This window comes from Saccopteryx bilineata, chromosome 4 (assembly GCF_036850765.1).
Source record: "Saccopteryx bilineata isolate mSacBil1 chromosome 4, mSacBil1_pri_phased_curated, whole genome shotgun sequence".
In the NCBI taxonomy this organism is placed as follows: domain Eukaryota; kingdom Metazoa; phylum Chordata; class Mammalia; order Chiroptera; family Emballonuridae; genus Saccopteryx; species Saccopteryx bilineata.
Genome location: NC_089493.1, coordinates 36,233,857 through 36,258,854, shown reverse-complemented (window position 1 = coordinate 36,258,854; position 24,998 = coordinate 36,233,857). Strand labels below are relative to the sequence as shown.

The window sequence follows — 24,998 nt, the reverse complement described above, 5'->3', positions numbered from 1 at the left end:
CAGTGGCACATCTGGCCTGGGTGAGGCATGGAGGGTTCCAGGTGCTCCAATAGGAAAAAGAGGAAACAGCCAGCAGTGTGGACCCTCAGCCTCAAAGCACAGCGTGTGCACACAGGCACACCAGATCTGTTCTTAAAATACCCCATTTCCCTTCAATCCCTGTATCCTTCCCAGATGCATCCCCTTCACCACCCTTCCCGGGCCTCAGCCCTCCCTGCAGTCTGAGCATGAGAGGCAGGGAGCCTGTCTGTCTCTCTCGCTCTAGCATTTGGTGCAGCACTGACTATTTATGGAGCAGGGGAGGGACAGAGGCAGCTTGCCAGCTGCAGTGTGATCTCTTCCATCTCCAGCAACACCCACCTGGTTAGTTACTGTCCTGCTGGGTCGCACTCAGCAAGTCCCTACTCATCTGGTGTGGGTGGGGCCCGGGACATGGAATGTTGGGGGTAGAAATATTGCTTCCTGGGCTCCTGGCCTGAGGGATAAAGGCAGGAGGACTTTCAGCCCCCAGGCACTATGGTCTTCTAGCTGCCTGGCTAGCTGCAGTCCGAGGCTTTCTCTCCTAGCTTCTCTGACTCCTAGCTTCTCCTCTCAGCTCCGCCAGCCCATCCCAGCCTCCTCACCCCGGGAGGCTCCTGGTCAACTTTCTGTCTTCTTAGCATCTTGCCTATTTCTGTGAGTGGATTCCTCCATGCCAGGGCTCCCTGGCCTCATACACACTATGCACAGTTATACACACACATACTCACATACAAACACACACACACACACACACAGAGCTACTACGGTCAGGACAGAGGCTGGACTGCCACACTAACATACACATGTTCACACACATGCTCGTACACACTTGAAAGACTTGCAAATATTCACACAATCATAAACATACATGTTCACATACAACTGTACACTTTATAGTCACCGACACATGTTTACACATACCCACACACATTTTATAAGTTACGCACAGTCACATACACACATAATTCTCTCTCTCTCTCTCTCTCTCTCTCTCACACACACACACACACACACACACACACACACACAACTTCATCCATGCTCCCAGAACCTCCCTGCTTAGGGTTGTGCTATGCTAAGCAGGGCTTCCTTGAGTTGGCTCCTTAATTGGCTTATAAATTGTCTTAGTGGACAGAGGGCCTGCAGACAGCGCCACAGGGTGGGGGGCCTGGAAGCCTGCCTTTTGGGTTAAGTCCCAGCTCCACTGTTTGATGAGATACTTGCCTTATTTCTCCCAATCTCATTTTCTTATTTGGAAAACGGGGCTACTGTTACTCATTTCATGGAGTTGTGCAAACATTAGGCAATGAGTTTGACAGACATAGCCTGGCATAAAAGAGGTAGTTATTATTTATTTCAAAATTCAGCTGTATTTATAACAGTCCCATTATTCACAACTCAAAAGGCAGAAAAGGGTCTCAGTGAAATCTCCCTCCATCCCTGCTCTTACCACTCAGCCTCCTTCTCTACAACCAGTGTTAATCAGATTCTTACATTTTCTTTAGAGATCTTTACATATATGAGTAACTGTATATGCGTGTATTATTATTTTTCTCCTTTTCCCCCACAAATACTATGTACATACTGTTCGGTGCTTTACTTTCCTCACTAAGTATATCTTGGAGTATGTCCCGTATCAGTACATTAACGGCTTCCTCATTCTTTTCTGGCTGCTTTGCATTCCATTATATGGAGGTATCCTCATTTATGTAACCAGTTTTCAATGGAAGGGACATTTAGGTTGTTTCCAATCTTCTGCTATTTCAAACAAAGCTGCAGTGAAAAACCTTGTACAGACATCATTTCCCACAGGTGGAAATCTACCCACGAATACTGTAAACACTGTTAAATGGACACTAAAAGCTGCTTTTCCTGTCAGAGGGCCACTCTTCCTCTTTCACAGGCACCTGCTTCTATGATCCTGGGCTGCAAGAAGTCTGATGGGCAATACTACACACCCTGGAGGGCACCCAGTGCCATACACAACCCAGGGACACTTCCTTTGGCTGGAGAGACAACGCTTTGTGTTTCCGCTGGATTCAGTCAGCATGTAACGGGGCTAACACCGCCTGTACGGGAAAGGACAGGGATAAATACATCATACATAGATCTGCGGAGGAGAGGGACATTTGCCAAACAAAGAACACAATGCTCATTTTGTTTACCTGTTGCTTCGTTTAGTCAACAGATAGTCACTGGACACATACTACCTGCCACACACCGTGCTGGGGATGAGGCTACAATGGAGTCAAGCCAGGGCAGGCCCTGCCCTCACAGAGCCTGTGGTCATACAGTGGGGACAGACACAAAGCAAATAATCTACAAACAACACAAGCCATGACAGCAAAGCAGGGAGTACAAAGAGCATTCTTTAGCTGAGGCCCTCCGCAGAATTTGGAGGCAGGCAGGGCAACCCTCCAGGTTTCCCCTGGAGTCTTCCAGGGTTCTTGGCCTTCTTTTCTGGTTATGTTTCTACCTGTCACCTCCTTTTTTTCATGCACTCTTGGCAGCTGAGGGCCCGGCAGCTGGGTTGGGGTAGTGGACACTGCCATCTACGCACAGATGGACGTCTCAGACTTCTCTGCTGCTGCCCACCATCAGCCTCACCGGTCTTGGAGAATTGCTTTGGTCACAGATGACAGTGGGAGCCATAAAGTGAGGAAAGCTTAGCTGTCACTCCCTTTTCAGGCCAGGCCTGGGCCACAGAAGCTGCTTTTGGCCAATTCTTATGAGCCAAAGCTGGCTCACCCTTCCTGACATACAGGAAAGCAGCTATCTGATAAAGCTGGGTGGCACTTCAGTGTCAGCTGGTAATGGGCAGTCCTCCCAGGATTATTTGCATATTAGATGACACCACCTTGAAGGCTTTGCTTAATGCAAAGAAGTGACTTACTAATTGTAGAGGCCACCCCAGTGGGAACATTTTTTGGTGGTGGATCACAGAGGACCTTCCATATTGGCAACAGTTTATTTCATTTAAGATGGTATTTTCTAACATCTCTGCCCTGATTTTATTGCTGTTTTAACTGTTTCTGTAGAAATGAAACATTTGCTCAAGAGTGGGAGCTCTGAACTCCGTGGCCCTGGGAGGGTAGCTCAGTTGGTTGGAGTGCCGTCCCAATACTCCAAGGTTGCACGGTTTGATCCCTGGTCAGGGCACATCCAACAGTCAACCAATGAATGCATAAATAAGTGGAACAACAAATCAATGTTTTTTTTCTCTCTCTCAAATCAATCAATTAACAAAACAAATAATAATTAAAAAAGAGTCAGAGCTCCTCATATCGAGCCCCTGTTATTCATCAAACTCACCTTCTAAAAGGCCATCTCCATTGTGACAGTGGGCCCATAGCACTGCCACACTGAGGGGACAACAGAGTCACAGTTATGTCAGTGTGGTGGGTTGGTTTTCAACTTCTAGAATCAATCTATTGTAAAAGAGAAAGATTGAATTAAATGTTTCCAACCGCGAAGATATAAATTTAAAAGTATAACTGACCCAAGTTGGAGGCAGAAGGAGACATCTTGGTGGAAGGACAGGTCCAGGGCCCTACCTAATAAACTCATGTTACAGAGTGAGGAGACTATTGAAAATTGACCCAACTAGAAATCACGTGAGCTTTAAGTACATTGTTTCAAGTCACAAAGATAACCAGTAGGATAACTGAAAATTATGATGACTAAAAAGGAGATTGGGGAGAGAGGTGGGGGTTGGGTTATGCCTTGCCTTTCTTAGGGAGGCGTCACAGATATCTGAAATTGATAAGTAAAAGTTTTGCAACAAATTACTCTGTGTTAGGGGGATGACCATTAAACGGAGAGAAGTATAAAAGTGGTTGTCCCTGGGAAGGAGGACCAGAGTAGGGCAGGGAACTGCTGCTTTTTTCTATAATCCCTATTACAGGGGTCCCCAAACTTTTTACACAGGGGGCCAGTTCACTGTCCCTCAAGAAAGTTGGAGGGTCAGACTATAAAAAAAAACAACTATGAACAAATCCCTATGTACACTGCATATATCTTATTTTAAAGTAAAAAAACAAAACGGGGACAAATACAATATTTAAAATAAAGAACAAGTAAATTTAAATCAACAAACTGACCAGTATCTCAATGGAAACTATAGGCCTGCTTTTGGCTAATGAGATGGTCAATGTCCGGTTCCATATTTGTCACTGCTAGTCGTAACAAGTGATATGACGCGCTTCCGGAGCTATGACGCGTGCATCCTGGGTCACCGGAAGTAGTACTGTATGTGAGTGACACTGCTACATACAGTACTCCAGGAGCACAGGATATGGATGCTGACCACCAATGAAAGAGGTGCCCCTTCCAGAAGTGTGGCGGGGGCCGGATAAATGACCTCAGGGGGCCGCATGTGTCCCGCGGGCCGTAGTTTGGGGACCCCTGCCCTATTATATCCTATTTAAATTATGGGCAGGTTTTACTTTCACAAAACTTACAAGAAATTATTTCTCAATTTTCCACATTTTTCATAATGGGCATGTATGGTAATAAGGAGGTATGATAAGAGAACACATTAAAAGCTTAACTATTTATTATTTATTTTACGGTTTTCATTCTCATAAAAACATGTGACAAAATCCACCATCTGAACCATTTTTAAGTTTACAGTTCAGTAGTGTTAATTATACTCACATCGTTGGGCAGCAGACCTCTAGAATTTTTTTCACCTTGTGAAACTAAAACTATATATGCACTGAACAACAGTTCCACATTTCCCCTCCTCCCAACCCCTGGAAACCACCATTCTACTTTCTGGTTTTATGAATTTGACTACTTTAGATGCCTTGTATTAGTGGGGATATGCAATATTTGGCTTATTCCTCTTAGCATAAGCTCCTCAAGCTTCATCCATGTCGTAGTATGTGACAGGATTTCCTTCCTTTTTAAGGCTACATAAAATTCCATTGTCTGTATCTATCACATTTTCTTTACCCATTCATCCCCGAACACACACTTGAGTTGCTTCCACCTCTTGGCTATTACAAGTAATGACGCAATGAACATGAATGCACATACTCAATTTATTTTTTATAAAGGACACCACAAATAGATGCAGAAACTATGGTCAGAGAAAGTCCAGAATTCAGTTCAGTTCCTCCTGGACCAGAGCAAGCCCAGGGCATGAACTCTCGGGCTCCTGCCTTCGTCCTCCTGACAGTGAGGGAGCTGCTCAGGGCCCGACCCCTTGGGCTGGCCTGCTGGCAGGAGGAAGCTCTGGGTGGAGTCAGGGAATAGAGTGGAAGGGGCACGGAAAGGGGCCACATTGGCATCAGCCTGGCAGATGGTGCTCTTTGTCATCCATCTACCTCTGCAGAATTTCCCACTGTCAGAGTCCTCCCAGCCCTGCTCATATCTACTCAGTGCCATAGTCTGGCTCTGGTGCATGCAAGATGTGATCCAAGTTCAATGCAAAGGCATCTGATGAACTCACTTCCCCACAAGCTCAGTTTTTTCCTTTAGTCTTGGGTCTGCGCCTTGGTGTTCATTTGCAGGGCTGGTTTAGGCCTCTCCTGGGTTCTCAGGACCCATTCACCCAGTCCTTTTCTAGGCTGGAGGCTGTGGGTGGAGCCCTGTCACTCCTGCTGGCTAGCTTGGATGGTTTCCCACTGTGTTAGGTGACAGATTGTTCTTGGACAGGAAATCATTTAAGTTCAGCTTTTCCTCTGATGATCTGGGAGGCACTCAGTCAACACAGTGAACTGAATGAAATCCCACAGGGACCTGGTCATTAATGGACCTGTGAGCTGGGGTCCTTGCACAGTGGGAGATACTTTCCATAGTGGGGGGAGGACTGTGGGACATGGGGTCTCCAAAATCATGGGATTGGCAGTGGGTAGGTGTTCCCTATGGGGCTACTAGGCAGTTTGGAAGTTATTTCCTTCCTCATTGGACTGGGGCTTTGGGGACACCTGGTAGCCTCAGATGATCTTTTGTGAGGTCCTTTTCAGAGGCTGTGGCTCTCAGAGGGAGAGGCTGAGTGATGACAGTTGCCAGAGTTCAGGCAGCTGATGTCTGTGTTCAGGAAGGAGGTTGACACCAGGGCTCTTCCCTATTTCCCATCCTACACCATCTGCCTTTCCTGATGTAGATGGTTGATTGGGATGTTCCGTTCCAATTTAAACTGCCTCTTCCCTTCCAAGCCTGGAGATGGGTGGGAGAAGGATGTTCTCTAAGCCTTAGTGTCTAATACATAGCCACTAGCCACATGTGGCTGTTGAAATTTAAATTAATTTTAATGAAAAGAAAATTACAAATTCGGTTCCTCATCGCACTAGCCACATTGCAAGTACTCAATAGCCACATGCGGCCAGTGGCTACTATAACGCACGCTGCAGTGCAGACCTAGAACATTTCCACGGTTACGGAAAGGTCTGTTGGATGGCACTGCCCTAAGCCTCCTCTCTTTTCTCCTTTATGATTCTGATATTGAGAGATTGGAGGCTGCTTCTCCCTTAGTCTGGGGCCCCTAGACCATGCTGCCTATTGAGAATTCAAAAGCAGAGAATGAGCAGAGAGGAAATATCTTCAGTCCCCACTCAATATCGAGTGCAAGACAGCCAGCCCTAGGCTCAGAAATCTTCCTGTGTGTGACACCTGCAGTCCTGAAGCTGCCATCCCAACCCTATTTCATGAATTTTTCAGGGGGTCCCAGCCTAACCCGGTCTTCTGATCCAGACCCCGTTCCTAACACACCACGTCTCCTTGTGTGTGTGTTTGCCTAGCTACTAACCCTGCTGCGGTGTCCTGGGGTCGAGAGCCGCTGCCTGCACACAGGCTCTCCTGGCCTTTCGTCACGTGTTTGCCTGTGGAAGAGGCTGGTCATTAGGGTTGGGGAGAAGTAGGGACGTGTCTCTCTGGGACATCTGAAACAGAGGATGAGGTTTTCCAGAATAACGCAGCACAGCCTTCCGTTTTCCCCAGAGCAGCCCGAGGTTGTCCTTTTCATCTTTCAGGCCCAGCCCACAACACCAGGCGTGTGTCCCCATGTGCCAGTCAGCTTCGGGTAACGTCAGTGAACCTCTTTTACCTGCTTTGTCAGAGAAACGTCCTCTTTCCCTGGGGGTTGATAAGCTCACAGCATAGGAATCTAGGGTTGCCAGACCCTGACTTCTTGGCCTCACAAAGAGAGCCGGCCATAAGGTGGATCTCAGAAGAGCAAAGAAGGAAAAGAAAACAGAGCCCTGCAATGTTATTAGAGCCAGTTGTGCCTTCATATTTTGCAAACAAATGTACTTCTTTATCTGGACTTTCCAACTATGAGACAATTAAAGCTTAAGTTAGTTTGTATTGAGTCTGTCACTTGCAACCAAAAGAATCCTAACTAATACAGAGTCATTAGGTCCGAATGTTTGGGAGGAGAAAGCTTCTGTTTGACAACCAAGTTCAAGTCATTGCCAATATACCTGCAGGGAATGACCAGCCTGAGATAAGAAATGAACCAGCTTCCCAGCACTTTCTTCTGCTCCTGATATTTCCTCTCCTCTTCAGCTCTCCTAAATTCTCTGTATCTCTCAAGACCCTGTTAGAGTCTGCCTCCACCATGAAGTCTTCCCTGACCACCCCAGCCTCTACCCTCAGGCTTCTGGTACCAATTATAATTATCAAAGAATGCAAAACATCTTAGAGCATGTCTGCTTTCATTGTTTAGAACGGCATGTTTAAGATTTTTTCTTTTCTACTTTTTTTTTTTTTTACAGAGACAGAGAGTGAGTCAGAGAGAGAGAGAGATAGGGACAGACAGACAGGAACAGAGAGAGATGAGAAGCATCAATCATCAGTTTTTCGTTGTGACACCTAAGTTGTTCTTGATTGCTTTCTCATATGTGCCTTGACCGCAGGCCTTCAGCAGACTGAGGAATGCCTTGCTCGAGCCAGCGACCTTGGGTCCAAGCTGGTGAGCTTTTGCTCAAGCCAGATGAGCCCGAGCTCAAGCTGGCGACCTCGGGGTCTCGAATCTGGGTCTTCCTCATCCCAGTCTGACGCTCTATCCACTGCGCCGCCTCCTGGTCAGGCTTCTTTTCTATGTTTGCAGTTCATCACCTCCTCCCACCAGCTCAAGGTCAGAGATGGGAGCTGATGCTTTGTGTCCCTGACAGGAGCCAGCATAACGTCTGGCACATAATAGAACCTCAGTGAATGTCTGTGGATTGGAAACTTGTGGAAACCAGTGTGAAAGTTACAGGAGTCAAGTCTTTCTGCAGCTCTCCTCGGCGGGCAATAAGCACTCCATTGAAGCATCCAGGATGACAGTGGGTTGCATTTCTCTAGTCAAGTACCTGGTCTGTTACCCAAGGACTCTTTTCCATATCGGGGAGTAAGGATGGCGGAAGGGAGGAGCAGGGGAAGAGAACGGAGAAGACGTGAGAATGTAGATCTTCGCTTGGCGGCTGAGACCTGCCAGGGGAGGTTTCCTAGATCACTCAGGATAGTGGAGAAGAGGAGTGACTCCATGTCCTAGACTTCTCTGAACTCCCCGGGGGAGGAGTGAGCATGGTGTAGGGGCAAGGCACAGGTCTGAACCAGCCCCTCTTTGGAAATCCCTTCAGAGCTGGCCCAAGAGCCATGTGGGAGAAACTAGTGTCCTCATTCCACTGTCATACCTCATTCTGGATCCATTTAATGCAGTCGAAGATGACATTTTTCACCAGGCTTGGGTCTGAATAGTATCTGGCTATTCACCAAACACATTACCCCAACCTTTAGAGCCCAGGATTTTCCAACATGGAAGCTATTATAATAATTTATTTTTTTTTTTAATTTTTTTTTTACAGGGACAGAGAGAGAGAATCAGATAGAGGGATAGATAGGGACAGACAGACAGGAACGGAGAGAGATGAGAAGCATCAATCATCAGTTTTTCGTTGCGACACCGTAGTTGTTCATTGATTGCTTTCTCATATGTGCCATGACCGCGGGCCTTCAGCAGACTGAGTAACCCCCCGCTCGAGCCAGTGACCTTGGGTCCATGCTAGTGAGCTTCTTTGCTCAAGCCAGATGAGCCCGTGCTCAAGCTGGCTATCCTGGGGTCTCGAACCTGGGTCCTTCTGCATCCCAGTCTGACGCTCTATCCACTGCGCCACCACCTGGTCAGGCTATTATAATAATTTAAAGGCCTTTTGAGTGATGAGAAGATATTTGACATAAGCACATAACCTCATTCTTTGAAAGCCAACATTATTTGAATATATGCACCTTGAATCATTCAGAAAAAGGGAGAAAATCTCTTTCCTCCCTTCAGGTGTGAGCATAGAACACACGCTCAGTTAGGTCCCCCGCTGTTCTGATTGCTTCCTGGCTCTTCTCTTTTTGATTTGGTTATACGTTTTCCCCACGGGGGCAGTGCCACATCTCACACTAAGTACATAGCGTCTAACAAACAATAAGTGGCTACTGAATGGATGGATAAGTACTCAGTCAACACCTACGTAGACAAATAACAATAAAACTATTAGTCAGGGTTCTGCAGAGAAACAGAATAGGATATCTATATATCTGTATTCCTATCTACCTAATATTATTTTATATATTTATTTATTATTAGGTATTGGCTCATGTGATTATGGAGGCTGAGAAGTCCCATGATCTGCTGTGTAAAATAAGCCAGAGACCCGGGAAAGCCTGTGGCGTTGTCAGAGGGCCTGAGAGCCGTGGTTGCAGGTTCCGGTGTGAGTCTGAAGGCCTAAGAAGCAGGGGTGTGAAGGACAGGGAGAGAGTGACATCCTAGTGTACTCAGTCAGGCCAGTTTTCCTCCACCATTCTGTTCCGCGCAGGCTCCCAGTGGATTGACGGATGTCCACCCACCTCGGGGAGGGCCGTCCACTTCACTCAGTCCACCAATTCAAATGCTCATCTTTCCTGGAGACACCCTCACAGACACACCCAAAATAATGTTGAACCAGATATCTGGACATCCGGTGATCCACGCTAGTTGACACGTAAAATTAACTATCACAAACCCTAACGTTTACCGTATTTCCCCATGTATAAGACGCTCCCATGTATAAGACATACCTTAATTTTGGGGCCTGAATTTTGAAAAAAATTGTTTTACATAAAGTTATTGAACTGAAGTTTTATTCATCATAAAATTCACACAACTCCTCATCACTGTCAAAACTCCCACCCACGCCTGACCTGTGGTGGAGCAGTGGATCAAGTGTCAACCTGGAAACACTGAGGTTGCTGATTCAAAACCCTGGGCTTGCCTGGTCAAGGCACATATGGGAGTTGATGCTTTATGCTCCTCCCCCCTTCTCTCTCTCTCTCTCTATAATGAATAAATAAAATCTTTATAAAAAAATTAAAAAAAAAAACTCCCACCCATTAGCTTGTCTTCATCTGTTTCTGATGGCGAATCACTGTCTTCAACAATGAGCGCAAAAACAAGTGTGAAAAGGCTGGAAATGCAAGTAAAAGTATTTACAACCACTGTATAAGACGCACCCAGTATTTAGATCCCAATTTTTTTTTGAAAAATGGTGCGTCTTATACATGGGGAAATATGGTATTAAGCATTGGGTACATCCCGGGCCCGTGCTCAGTACTTGACTGATATGATCTCATTCTTAGAGATATATTGTATATGTGTGAAAATTACATAGAGAGAAAAATTCTAATACTAGGTGACTTCTAGGGTCTCTTCCAGGTTTAGGGTTCTTTGATGTGGTGTAACATTAGTGAAACTAGAATATCAAGGTGGGGCTTAGGAACTTATCACTTAAAAGTAGAAAAACAAAAGTAAAGATTTTATTTTTATTCATTTTAGAGAGGGGAGAGAGAGAAACAGGAAGAGAAAGAGAGAGAGAAAGAAGGGGGAAGAGCAAGAAGCATCAACTCCCATATGTGCCTTAACCAGGCAAGCCCAGGGTTTTGAACCAGCAACCTCAGCATTCCAGGTCAACACTTTATCCACTGTGCCACCACAGGTCAGGCCACAAAACAAAAGTAGAAATAAAAATACCATTTATTACTAGTTAGCTCTTTATGTGGACTAGGAACTGTGCTAAGTACCTTACAAATATTTTCTCACTTATTCCTGAATCATACCCTGTGAGACAGGTACTACTACTCACCCCATTTTCAAATGAAGAAACCGAGGCACAGAGAAGTTAAATAGCTTCTCTAAGATGCGAACTTAGCATTCAGGTGTGTTGACTTAAGAGCCTGAGCTCTTAACACACTGTCGTGCTTCCAAAGGGACTGCAAAGCCCTCCATCCTGGTCTGGATGCCTGAGAAGGTGCCTTTCCATGGGCCACAGGGATGCAGGTGAGCTGAGGGTGGGAGAGGGATGGGGAGCGTTGTCATAGAAACAGCAAGATCCACTGTGAGGAGGGCTGGCACTCACTGCAGCTGGGGCTGAGGAAGGTTCTGGAGGCAATTCTACAGGAGCCCCTGAGCCCAGCAGGAGGCCAATGTCCCATTCCACTCAGCAGCACTTGGTGAACCTTTGCTTCGCTTCCTCTGTCCCTCTGGGGCAGGACAGGATGTTCTCCAAGTTTTAAGCAGCAGGACTTTTCCTTGGGAACAGGCAGCAGAGCTGCGATTAGGGCTTAAAAGTCTGTGGTTGCCAGGCAAAGGCCCTGCCTTACCTTTTATAGCCATCTGGCTTGAAATGTCACAAGTATTTAGAGACTTTTGCCCCCCCTCCCCCATCAGTTTTATGACTCTGAACACATTCTTCCTTTTCTTCCCATTACTCCATTTACCAGCTCCAAACTCGCTTTGTAAGCCTAGCGGGCTTTTTGGTGAGTTATAAGACAATTCACACTGGTTTAGGTTGGACAATGGGGTGGGACATTTCCTTTCTTGCTTTTAATTTGCTTAAGTTGCTCTTACCTTCTCTGCTTGGGTCTATCAGCTCCTTAAAAGTGGGGATGGGGTATTTTGGTGACAGAGTGCTGGTTAAGGGCACAAGTTTAGGTTGCAGAGAGGCCTGGGTACAGGCCCCGAGTCTGCCTTTGAGGGCCACATGACCTGGGACATGTGACTTAGCCTCTTTTACAGATGAGACTTGATGTTCTCATCTGTAAAATGGGAGAGAACCGTTACCCGCCTCAAAGGATTGGTGGAAAGATGGAGCGAGAATGCTGATGGAGCACTTAGTGCTGCTCCTTGGCACGAGGCTATCCCCATAATCTACCTAGCAGGACAGCCACAGGCCTGGGATAGGGGTATCTGGATCATGCTGTCAGGGGTTATGAAGTCAGGCTTTTCTCGCTAGGTAAGCTTGGAGGTGAAAGGAAAAGAGAGCTTGTTGTAGCGGAAGCATCCAGTTTGGGGGTTCTTAAGATGATAGAATCCAAGATTTCTAGGATTTCAAGAGACCCTGGAAATCTTCTAGGAGGGAGAGCAGGCCAGGGGAATCTCCACATGAAGAGATAGGAAGTTTTGATGGGCGTGCCTGGCAGCCAAGAACAGAATAGGACTGGGTGGGGTGTGTGAGCCTCATCACTGCTCAGATAGCGAGACACCTTGGGTCAATGCCTCATTCCCCCTGGAGATGCTGGTGACTTCAGGAACTAGATGGACTCAGTCCCAGTTGCCCTAATCTGGTTATAATCGACCCATTTCCTATATAGTCTGGTGTAGAAACCTTAGAAAGGGTATGCAGGTCTGTGCCCCACTGATTCCTTGGTACAGCTGCCCTGTCCCTTTTGGACTAGATAGAGAAGTCAGGACTGGGAACCATGGGCCCTTGTTAGGAAGAAAATGTCAACAACCAAAATTACAGCCTGGAAGAACTGCCTCCATCTGCAAGTAACTTGGCAATTACCTCCTATTAAGCACTCGTTAATTTGTTTTCTGAGGGTTACAGTATAGTGTTGGGTGGGTGTACCTCACCCTGCTTATCACCGCGGTGTTGAAGATTAAGTATTTCACATGAATCAAGGTGGAACTCTTCCATCTGATTAAATATAATAGCCTTATTTATCTAGCATTATGAGGTCTTAAAAGCCATCCCCTTTTGTCTTTGGAGCACTGGGAGAAATTGCAGGGTTTTTATGTTGAGTCCTATGTTTCAGGGGAGGAAGAAGAAGCACCAGGAGGAGAAAAGACACAAGGCAGAATTCAGACCAGTATTTTTCAAAGTGAGGTCTGTGGGTGGAAGTCTCTCGCTATTTAAAATGCAGATTCTTGGGGTCTGCTTCAGTCGTGAGTCAGCAACTTCCCACGTAATTCTTAAGAATACAGGTACTCAGGTTTGAAGATCTCAGGTAGAAGTGGAATGCCTTTTGGGATATTAATGACATTGATAAATGAGGTACACAGACAACTCAAAACACCATTTCAGCCTATAATTTCTAAATTCAGCCCAGAGCCCGGATAGCTCGGTTGGTTAGAGCACTGTTCCGATACAGAGGCTGCTGGTTGGATCTCCAGTCAGGGCACACACAGGAACAGATGGATGTTGGTCTCTTTCTCTTTATCTCACTCCAAAATCAATATATACATAAACCTACCCCCCCAAATCTTTCACTTTAGCATTAGGCTGGGTAAAGCTTGACATGTTTTTTTTTTTTTGTTTTTTTTTTTTTTTTGTTTTTTTTTTACAGAGGCAGAGATAGACAGGGACAGACAGACAGGAATGGAGAGAGATGAGAAGCATCAATCATCAGTTTCTCGTTGCGCGTTGCGACTTCTTAGTTGTTCATTGATTGCTTTCTCACATGTGCCTTGACCGTGGGCCTTCAGCAGACCGAGTAACCCCCTGCTGGAGCCAGCGACCTTGGGTCCAAGCTGGTGAGCTCTTTGCTCAAGCCAGATGAGCCCACGCTCAAGCTGGCGACCTCGGGGTCTCGAACCTGGGTCCTTCCGCATCCCAGTCCGACGCTCTATCCACTGCGCCACCACCTGGTCAGGCACTTGACATGGTTTTCATGTTCACAATTTATCCATCTACAGCTAGTGGTGCAAATAGAAAATTTTCTGCATCAAAGACTAGAAGTCAGAGAAGAAACAGCACATTTTATATAAATCAACCCCTAGACCATCAAAGGCTGATGTCTCAGTTCCAACTCCCTAGTCTCAGGTGTTGAAAATGCTGACTTAAGGCCCCTTTATCTACTGATAACGAAGGTGAACAGAAGTGATCTCCAGAAATGGTTCACACGTGGCTCCCAGGTTCTTGAAAAACCACAAATGATTGGCAAATGTTTCTGCTGCAGACAAAAACTCAAACAAACAGCTCATTTCCTTCAAGAGCTCCCACAGCAGCGGCTGCCAGCCTGAATAGAGTGAAGGAGGAGAGAAGCCTTCCTCTCCCTCCTCCCACATCTTCCCCTTTCTGAAGTCAGATTTTTTTCTGACACGAAGGAGCCCAGACTGGGGGAAAGAAGCTACTGATAAAGAATGGGACCCCCACCCCCAAGGTCACTGCCCTCTCAGAGTTGGTCACAGACGTTCCATTTTGTTAATTTCAGGAAGCCTGGGGCCACAGGCTCTGAATCAGTGCCTTGTAAGGCATACATTACATTGAGTTTCATTCAGCGTGCTCTGGGGAAACGCAGACTTGGGTTCTGCTCACAGAAGGTTCTGCTAAGATTCTGATTACAAGGAGCCTGGGTAACTCTGGAACAGGTGGTAGTGGCCCACATTTCTTTCTTTCATTTTTTATAATAACGGATTTACTGAGATATATTTCACGTACCACACAATTCATCCATTAGTACATTCAATATTTTTAGTATTTTATCGCTCCTAAAAGAAAGTCCCAACCTGTTAGCAGTAACTCCTCATTTCCTCTAATCTCGCCCACCCCAGCCTTCACGAATCTTTCTGTTCTTACAGATTTGCCTATCCTAGACAGTTCATAAATGGAATCATACATATGTAGTCATTCATAACTGGCTTCTTTCACTTAGCAGGCAGACAGACTCTCACATGTGCCCAACCAGGATCCACCTGGAGGCGATGCTCTGCCCATCTGGGGCGTTGCTCTGCTGTGGCTGGAGTCATTCTAGCACCTGAGGCAGAGGCCATGGAGCCATCCTCAGTGTCTGGACCAACTTTGCTCCAATGGAGCCTTGGCTGTGGGAGGGGAAGAGAGAAACAGAGAGGAAGGAGAGGGGGAAGGGTGGAGAAGCAGATGGGCACTTCTCCTGTGTGCCCTGGCCAGGAATCGAACCTGGGACTTCCACATGCCAGGCCAATGCTCTATCGCTGAGCCAACTGGCCAGGGCTTAACATAATCTTTTTAAAGTTCATCTCCGTTGTAGTATGAATTAGTACTTCATTCCTTTTAGTGTCTGAATAAAATTCCAGTGTATGGATATACATTCTATTTATCAATGGATGAACATTTAGGTTGTTTGTACCATTTTTGGCTATTATGAATAATGCTGCTATGAACATTCATGTACAGGGTTTTGTGTGGACAGATGTTTCCATTTCTTGTGTGTAGATACTTAGGAGTGGAATTTCTGGGTTGTATGGTAACTCTGTGCTTAACCTTTTGAGGAACTGCCAGACTGTTTTCCAAACTTTATTCATCAGTAGTGTATGATAATTCTAATTTCTTCACATTCTTGTTAACTTAGTTGTTCACTGATTTCTTTCTCATATGTGCCTTGAGTGGGGGGCTCCAGTCAAGCCAGTGCCCCCTTGCTCAAGCCAGTGACCTTGGTGTCGTGTCTATGATCCTACATTCAAGCAGGCAACCCCGCGCTCAAGCTGGTGACCTTGGGGTTTCAAACCTGGCTCCTCAGTATCCCTGGCCGAGGCTCTATGCACCTGGTCCAGCTCATTAAGTTTTATTATTATGTGTTTTTCATTTTAGCCATCCTAAAGAGTTTGAAGTGATTTTTTTTTTCATTTCCATAGAGGGTAATGATGCTGAACATCTTTTCATGCACTCATTGGCCATTTGTGTATCTTCTTTGGAGAAATGTCTATTTATATCCTTTGCCCATTTTTAAATTGGGTTATTTGCCTTTTTATAATTGAGTTGTAGTAGTTCTTTTTTTTTTTAATAATTTTTATTTATTTATTTTAGAGAAGAGAGTCAGAGAGAGAGAAAGAGAGAGAAAGGGAGGAGGATCAGGAAGCATCAACTCCCATATGTGCTTTGACCAGGCAAGCTCTGGATTTTGAACTGGCAACCTCAGCGTTCCAGGTCGATGTTTTATCCACTGCGCCACCACAGGTCAGGCTCTTTTTTTTTTTTAAGATACTATTTGATTTTAGAGATAGGTGGGAGAGAGAAATGGGGTGAAGCAGAAGGCATCAACTCGTACTTGCTTCTCTATGTGCCTTCACCAGGCAAGCCTAGGGTTTCAAACAGGTGACCTCTGCATTCTAGGTCCACACTTTACCCACTGAGCCACCACAGGTCAGGTGAGTTCTAGGAGTTCTTAACATATTCTAGATAAAGTCTCTTATCAGATATATGGTTTGCAGAAATTTCTCCCATTCTTTGGGTTATCTTTTCACTATCCTGATGTCCTTTGTGGCACAAAAATTTTAAGTATTGATGATGTTTAGTTTTGCTCTTTGTGGCTTAACATCTTGTGCCACATTGTTAAAACACAACTTGAAACTCTGGAAGCTTTGACACCTAGAAGTTTGACAGGTGATCTTTTTTGTTGTTGTTTGTTTTACAGGGACAGAGAGAGAGAGAGAGTCAGAGAGAGGGATAGACAGGGACAGACAGACAGGAACAGAGAGAGATGAGAAGCATCAATCATCAGTTTTTCGTTGCAACACCTTAGTTGTTCATTGATTGCTTTCTCATATGTGCCATGACCACGGGCCTTCAGCAGACCGACTAACCCCTTGCTTGAGCCAGCGACCTTGGGTCCAAGCTGGTGAGCTTTTTGCTCAAACCAGATGAGCCTGCGCTCAAGCTGGCGACCTCAGGGTTTCAAACCTGGGTCCTCTGCATCCCAGTCTGACGCTCTATCCACTGCGCCACTGCCTGGTCAGGCGACAGGCAATCATAAAGTCTGGAATTTCATTCCCGCGTCCCAGCCAGCCCGGCTCCTTCCCAGGGCAGGACGGACCAAGCCCTGGGGCGCCTTCACGCTGTTTACATCCCCTCCCACTCCTGAGATCTACCGCAATAGAGCAGCTGAAATGACAGTTTGGAAGTGTGCTTTATTGTGAAAACTCAATGGTCTTTGTCTCTGGGATTTGAAATTTTGATGCAAATGTTGGCACCCGAGAGTTGGGAAGGAGGAGTGGAAGGGCCAGGAGGAGACACCCAGCCATTGATTTCCACAGTGAGTCACTTCAGCTCTGTGTTGTCTTGGTTTTCTCACCCATAAAGTGTGTGTGTGTGGGGGGAATACCTCCATCTCCCCATCTCAGTGGGGGTACTGTGAAGGTGAATTAGTCTGTATTTGTTAGAACACTTTGACATCTTGGATTAAAGGCATTACTGAGGCACAGGGTATTATTATAATAATAAATGACTTAACAGCAGGGAGGGAGGGGCTACTAAAGCAAGAATGGGTAAGGGCAGGAAAGAGAGGCTGTGAGTTGTGGAGGGGCTGCAGCCTAGAGCTCCCGGGCCCAGACACAGGTTTCTGTTCTTAGAGGTGAGATTGTGTGATTCACCCCCATGGTTTGGGTTGTTTCATCTGAATTCAGTATTGCTTTACTTAGTGTTTCCTGTATGACTTTTGCCATAAGGAAAGATGACAATCTTTTCTTGGAATAAGCTTATACATTAAAACAATTAGAAACAATGCAAGACATTATAATCAAAGGCTGACTTGAATATAACAAGTGTTAAAAAGGAAGAATAGATGGTGGTGAAGAACAGTGTTCCCATTAAGAACCCCAAGCCTGCCACACACTAGGGTGTGACCTTGGCTCCTCAGTTTCTTGTCATTGCAACTGTTCATTTAAAGGGCTCAGAGTAGTGGCTTGCAAGCACTCAATGTTGGACCTATCTGGGATTTTGTCAGGCACTCCTTTTGCTAATTATGCAATCTTGGCTAAGTTGTTAGATCCCACCCATCAGTTATCCTAACTGTAAAATGGGGATAAGGATAGTTATTTGCTCACTAGGTGGCTGAGGATGACGGGCAACAATGTAAGTAAGTCACATAGCTCCCACAAATGGTAAGCATTTGCTAAATGAGTTATTGTTACTGTCATTAAACACGATTACCTGCCCTGGCAAAGGAGTTAGGGGTGCGCTTATGGCTTAGTTGAATCAGGAGTCTTCTCTGGAAGACCTTGAGGCGGGCAGGAGGGAAGGTATTGACAGGATTCAGGTGAGCAGAGAAGAAAGCAGATGAAAGAAAGACGGAAGCCCGAGGATAGGCTGTCGTCTGAAAGGCAGGAAAAGACCGGGCCTTCTCAATTTTTCCTCCATTCCGGGGCCTGGCCAGCTATATCTGGTAGAGCCCTAGCGGCTGTTTACCTCCTACCCCTCTTCCTCAATCTCGACTTTCACCTTCCCAGTAGGTTGCCCCAGGGCTCTGCAAGGATGGAGCAGACCCTCCCTCCCTGAGGAATGTGGGTCCCGCGTCCCGGGCGGGTCAGACCCAGCGCGTACCTCCTCCCCCGCAGTCCAAGCCTGGAGCCCCGCTGTCTTCACTCCACCCTCTGCCAGGATCCTGTTTCAAAGTCACCTGAAAGCCATTTCCTTCCGCGTCTGTCCTTCCCCTCCTCTACCCTCCCAGTATATCACCTGGAGCTTGCTTTTGCCTGGAGCAGGTTTTTTTTGGGGGTGGGGCTTGTTGTTTTTAACGAGAATTCAATAGGCGCCGTTTACTGTACACTCTCGTCTACATCCAAATATCAAATATACCCATTGGTTTTTTCTTTTTTTTGCATTAATTTTTAATATTGACTTATTGAACTGACACTGGTTAACAAAATCATACAGGTTTCAGGTAGACGATTCTACATACCCAGTGGTTCTTTTTATTTATTTTTTAACCCAGTGGTTCTGGTATCAGTGTCCCTTTCCTTCTCCGTAGGAACTGGTGATAACGTTTAACCAGTGGGACTAATTCCGGGGTCCCACCCTAGGCTTCTCTCCTCTTGCCTTTGCCGGGGCAGCGTCTTTTTTCCAGGACATTTATTGCTGATCTATTTGCGGTTTTTAAATATATGCTCTTGCTTAAAATCCAGCCTGCCGCTGTCCCCTGGCCCACTTTCAGGTGCGTATCTTTCCATGCCCGTGTGATCACACAGATACAAAGGCAGATTCTCCGTCTTCGTTTTACAAAACGGGGTCCTGTATTATAGGTTTTGCCCCCCCCCCCCTTCGTGGACTCTCTCCAAGTAATCAGCTCCATCGCTTGTCAGCATCTCACAGCCTTGGATTTACATCTGTAAAGAGTCACGGGAACAGAGTTTCGGTGAGGAATTCAAGATGTGCCTTTCTGACTCAGAGAGCCGAGATACCCTGTTTTGGTGGGTTCAGGACCCCTCAGTGTGGTCTCAACCAGTAACTCAGGTGTAAGCCCCCTTTCCTGTCTGGACAGTAGGGAACGTCTGTGTCCGAGGCCCTCTCGGGAGGCGTTGATATCAGGTCTGTGACACCAGCGTAACTGACCCCCACCATGTGCGTCTTTGTATCTTGGCGCATCGAGGCTGCCCGGGGGCGGCGGGACAGACACTATGGGGCTCGGGGCTCCCCCACCCCCCACCTGGCGGACGCTAACCATCAGCCCTGCCCGCCCCCCTCCCGCCCGCGCAGCCTTGACCCCGGCTTCAGCTCGCAGCTCCGCGAACTTTCCCGGGCCCCCGGGGAGCCGCCAGTTGCTGGATTCCAGCAGCGGCGCGAGTCTCCACCCACTGGAAAAATTCCTGGTCCGTCCCTCGCTCTCTCCTCCCTCCCGCCGCCACCCGGGCTCGCCCCGACTTCCTGCCGGGCGCTGGGAAGCGGCGCGGGCTGGGGGCCGCGGGGGCCGCGCTCGCAGTGGGCCGCGTCCGTCCGGGGCCGCCCAGGGGCTGGCAGTGGGCGGGAGCGACCGGCAGCCTCAGCCCCTGCGGAGAGCGACTTTCAAACTCGCGCCCGCGGCGTCGCGGCACCCGGGCAGTCTCGCGCGCTGTGCGTGCCGGACTCGGAACCGGACCCGGACCCGGAGCCGGCGGGCGGCCACCGCTCGGTGAGTGACCCTCGGCTTCCCCTTGTCCCTCTGCCCGTGCCGCCGGCGGCGTGGCGGTGCCCAGGATCACTCCGGCGTCCCCACCCTCCCGGGACCCCCGCCCAGCTGCTGGTGGGTGGAGGACTCCGGGCTGCGGAGGCAGGCCCGGGGCTGCGGGGCTCCTCCCAGGGCGACCCTCCCGGCCTAGGGTTGGAGCGCGGCGGGCTCGTGCGAGGAGACATTTTCTGTGCTTCAGCCCCCACCCCGGAAACCGAAGTAGGGAACGTGCTGGGTGGCTCCGAGCGGCTCAGCTTGGAACCCGGGAGGCCCGCGAGAGTGTGCCCACCCGCTCCCCTGCATGCTCGGTCGCCGGGGGTCTGGTCCTTGCCCTGGACTGCGGGCCCGGCGGGGCGTGCTCTCCTGGGAAGGACCGGAGCCTCTGGCGCTGGGTTTCCGACAGGCTCCAGCAGCCTGTTCCGGATTGTGCCACACGGTGCTGGCCCTTGCGAACCTCAGCTCACGTCCTGGACAGAGTAGAGTAGGTGCCGCGAGTGGGGTGCACGGGAGCGGAAATCACAGAGAACAGTGCCTGCCACCGTCTGCTTTGTCCTCGCCCCTCCTGAAATCAGTTTGGTTCACTTGCTCCATATTCTCAGCCCTTTGGTTCGGAAAGCTAGGATGAGGCGTTCAGACTTGAAAATTTAAAAACGTTTTTAGGTAGCTACTTTTACTCTTTGGAGCTGTTTTTGAAAACAAAAGGAAGAACAGAGTGGGAAATGTAATGGTGGGAGGCTGGAGAGGTGTGGCTTGGGGGGGGGTGTCAGTGGCTGATGTTAGAGTTTCATCTCTGAGGTCACTTGCTGAACTGTTGGCAGATGAAGGGACCTGTCCCCTGCTCTGGGGCCCCCAGGAGGCGACCCAGGCTGCAGCACCCTGCAGGGAGCCTTGGACTAGGGGTTCCCAGCGTGTCTCCAGCCCTGCCTCAGCATGTTCCGTAATCACACCGACCTTGCTCAAGAAATAATAAGCAAGGAGAGTAGTGACAGCCCCCAGAGGGCTCTCTGCTGAGCAAATCACCTGCCTCCCTTCCGGTAAGTGCCTTTCCAGCCCCTCCCCTGCTGGCCTGGGAGTGGAATCCTGAGTGAGCTGGCTGGTCTCACCTCCACCATCCCCAGCAGAAAACCTAAGGAGTAAGAACCAAAGGAAGGCGTACCCCTGCTCTCTGTGATTCAGCCCGCCCCTTGGTCCAGGACACTGCATCTGCTTCTTCTATTCTACACTTGCTTTTATACTACTTCTGCCTCTGCTGCCCCACTCCTTTAGGGGATGGTTGGACACCGTTGGCTCCCTGGGTATCTTGTTCTGGAGAGGGGGCAAACGAAGCCCTAGAAGCAGAGGGTGGGGTTTTTTTGTAAGAACTGGGGGGCAGTTTCTACTGCCTTTATTTATTTTTTTAAAACTTTATTCATATTTTACAGAAGGAGGAGAGAGAGTGAGTGAGAGAGAAGGGGGGAGGAGCAGGAAGCTTCAACTCCTATATGTGCCTTGATCAGGCAAGCCTAGGATTTTGAACTGGCGGCCTCAGTGTTCCAAGTCAAGGCTTTATCCACTGAGCCACCACAGGCCAGGCTTCTACTGCCTTCTATTTGAAGTGGTATAGCAGGAGAGTGGAAAGAGCATTAGTTTGGGAGTCCAGCACAGGATTTTGCCCGAGTTTTAGTCCTGGCTCGAGTGCATGGCATCAAAAATTGGTAGAGTCGCTTGGGTTAGAAGGCACTTCAGATGAGCCTATTCCGTTTCCATGGAGGCAGCAGAGCCCAGAGATGTGAGGTGATTTGAGCCTGATCGCTGTTGGCCGAATAGGGACCAGCACTCAGATTTCCTCACTCTGTCTAATTTAATGCTTTTGCCCACTTGACTGGGAAAGTCACATGTCTTTTCTGACTCAGTTTCCACATGAGTAAAGCAGGGTACTTGCCTACTTTTCCTTATAGAGGCTGGAGTGAGGATCTGATGAAGTCACATGTGGAAAGTGCTCTATAAACTCCTATACAAAATAAAGGGCTCGGCTGTAGCTAGAAGGGGCCCTCTAGAGCTTTATAATTTCCTGGGTTTGTCCCACGTGTGCCACAAGGAAGGATAGATACCAGGAGCCGATGGTGAAAGTTTGCACCCCTGGCCTGTAGTATCTCAGCTCCAGAGTAAACATTTGCCTAACCAAATCCCAGGGTCACTGTGTTTACACTGGGGGAGGCCAAAGGCCATGGCCTGGGGGATGACCAGGGTTGGAGGGGAAAGGACTGCATTCCAGTATATAGCTTGCCCCTTTACCTCCACCCCCCTTAGAACTTTGTGAAGGCTCTGGCTCCATGCCTGGGTAGTTAGTTGCTAGAAGCCCAGACTGGAGCTGACCTAGGAGGGTTCATTGTGGAGCCATCTAGCTATTTTCTGTTGTGTTGGGGGTTGAGGGGGATGCTGGGCTTTGGGAGTGTGTTGCTTTTGCAGCTGCACTGAGGGCTGTTTTCAGCTCATTTGCCCCTCCCCCATCCCAGGCTGCCCCTCTGGCCCAGGCTGCTCTGTCCCGCCTCTCTAGCCAGCTGCAGGTCCATAGGCCTTTGTTCCAGGCCGGCCCTCCCCAGCAGAAGCCCTCAGGCTGGGGACCTGAAAGCTGGCAATCACTCTGACAGCAGGAGGGTTCTGTTGGAGCTGCAGAGGACCTGGCAGGCCGCATTTCCTCTCTAGCTGCTCCTCTTGGGGCCCCCAACTTGCCCCGGCCAGATTCTCTATCTTTTCTCATCCCCCTTCTTCTCCTGAATAGATGGATCATTCTCTTTTTCTTTCTATACTTAGGCTTCTTATTTCTCATCTAAAGCATCCATTCATTCATTCATTCATTCATTCAGGAGTTACTTATTTGGCACCTACTATAAATGAATGCTAGACGCAGGGACATGGCAGTGAACAAAAATATACATTAATAATTGACCTATGGAATTGACTTCTAGTGGGGGAAGCTGACAATGAGCAAGATAAATAACTGAAATAGAAAGTATTTCAGTGATAGGCAGAAAAATGCCATAGAGAAGGTGGATGTAAGCGATGGGAAAGGTGAGGTGATGTTTTAGGTGCTGTGGTCCGGGAAGTGGCCAGAGAAAGGGATGTTTGAGAGAATGCTTAAGTTCCCTTCATTTCTGATTTCTTTTTCTTGAAACCCTGTTCAAGCACCACGCTGCAGAATTGGATGCGCCTGGGTTCAGATTCCAGCTTGACAACCTAGTAGCCCTGAGGTGCACAAACTGTTGTGCCTGTGTTTCTCACATGTAAAATGGGTTTACTCATACTTACCCATATGGGATTGTGAGAATGAACAATGAGATGATGTATGTTAAGTGCTTAGCAACGCCCTTAACAGGTGTTTGATAAATGAGAGTCTTGCTATTTTTCCAACCAAATTCTGCAGGGGTTGCCTAAAATATTTAATGCTAGGCACTATAGATTAAAAGCTAATTTCATTTATTAGGCAGGAATGGGAAATATAGTAAAATCCTAGTTATGCTCTGGCCAGATAGCTGAGTTGGTTAGTGTAGGCCCACTACGGAAAGGTTGCAGGTTCAGTTCCTGGTCAGGCACATACAGGACTGGATAGATGTTTCTGTCTCTCTCTCTCCCCCTTTTCTTCTGTCTCTTGAAAAAAGAAAAAAGAAGGAAAAAAAGAAAAAGAAATTCGAGTTAGTGCACATTTTCTATTTAGTGAGGATTTTCTGCACGATCACAGGTTCCTGATTGCTGAAAATGTGGGACTCGCAGATGTGTGCTGCTTCCCCTGGTGACTGGCTCAGCTGGGGGCGGCCCTGACCCTTGCTTGCTCTGGTAGTCCCTGTTTTCAACCAGCTGTGATGAATCACACCTGAGTCTCTGGCGTCTCGAGTCTGCCTCACACTGGGAGGTGGGAAGGCTATCCACCCCTCCCCCAACGTCCTTTAGATAGGTTTGCTGGGGAGGTGGTGGGGGGAGGGGCAGGGGAGAGCTGGTCAGATGACCTGCAGAGCTGTTCTAGGGAGCCTGTGGAGGTGGCTAGAGGATTCTGATGGAGGCTCAGATGCAGCGTGGAAAAAGTTTAAAGAAAGGTCTACCTGGACCAGAATTGAGAGTAATGGAATGGAAAGACAGCATGAGGTCTCAGGGTCTAGCTGGACTCCGACTACTCAGCTCTGTGTGGACCGGGGTGGAGGGGAAAAGGACTGCGTCCAGTCCTGCCACCAGTCAGCCTGAGTCTCTGCCTCTCAGCTGGAACCACGGACCTCAAAGGGGGAGGGGCCCATCTAACAGGCTGATGTCAAAAGCTGCGGTGAGCGGTTTCCTGGGGGCCCAACCCGGGCTCCGGAAGTTGGTGAAGGGTGGGGCCCAGGGAAGTGGTCATCAACCAGACCACTCCTCTGGAGGGCCCTGCTTCACACGTGGCCAGCCAGGCAAGCCCTGTAGTGAGGGAACTTTCTGGGCCTGCCAGTTGGTGCCTGGAGACCAGTGAAAGCTAGATATAATCTGGCCTCAGAGGAAGTTGCAGAGGGGGCCCTGAACAGCCCCAGGCATTTTTGTCACAGGCCAGAGAAAATTGGGCAGGGTCATTTAACCTATGATTGTAAGGAGGTGTGTCTAGAGATGCTGTCAGCCTCTCTGGGAGAAAGCCTGGCCTTCTCAGCTGGGCCTCTGCTGTGTTCTCCGTATCTCTGTTAGACACTCTCCGAGGGCAGAAACTCTACTTGACTCATCTTCATTCCCACAAAGCATCCAGAACAGTAGCAAGTGCAGTCAGGGTGTGCTGAGCTTGTGTTGGGGTCCCGTCCTCAGAGGAATGTCGGGCTTGGTGATCTCAACTAGTTCAGCTTTTGTTCCATGAAGTTAGAGGG

At 48.1% G+C, this 24,998-nt stretch overlaps 1 protein-coding gene across 3 annotated transcripts in view; it reads left to right on the top strand.

Annotated features, from left to right (window-relative positions):
- Positions 1–24,998, top strand: part of PLEKHG3 (pleckstrin homology and RhoGEF domain containing G3) — a 79,828-nt gene that overhangs the window by 11,487 nt on the left and 43,343 nt on the right. Inside the window, exon 1 of one of the 3 annotated variants that reach the window (XM_066273142.1) lies at positions 19,829–20,112. The exons of 1 other annotated variant lie outside the window; for it this stretch is intronic. The gene's annotated coding sequence lies outside the window, so the exon portion shown is untranslated. Of the gene's footprint in view, positions 1–19,828; positions 20,113–21,006; positions 21,183–24,998 lie in introns of those variants that run through there. One more of the 3 variants, XM_066273145.1, reaches the window with a different exon arrangement.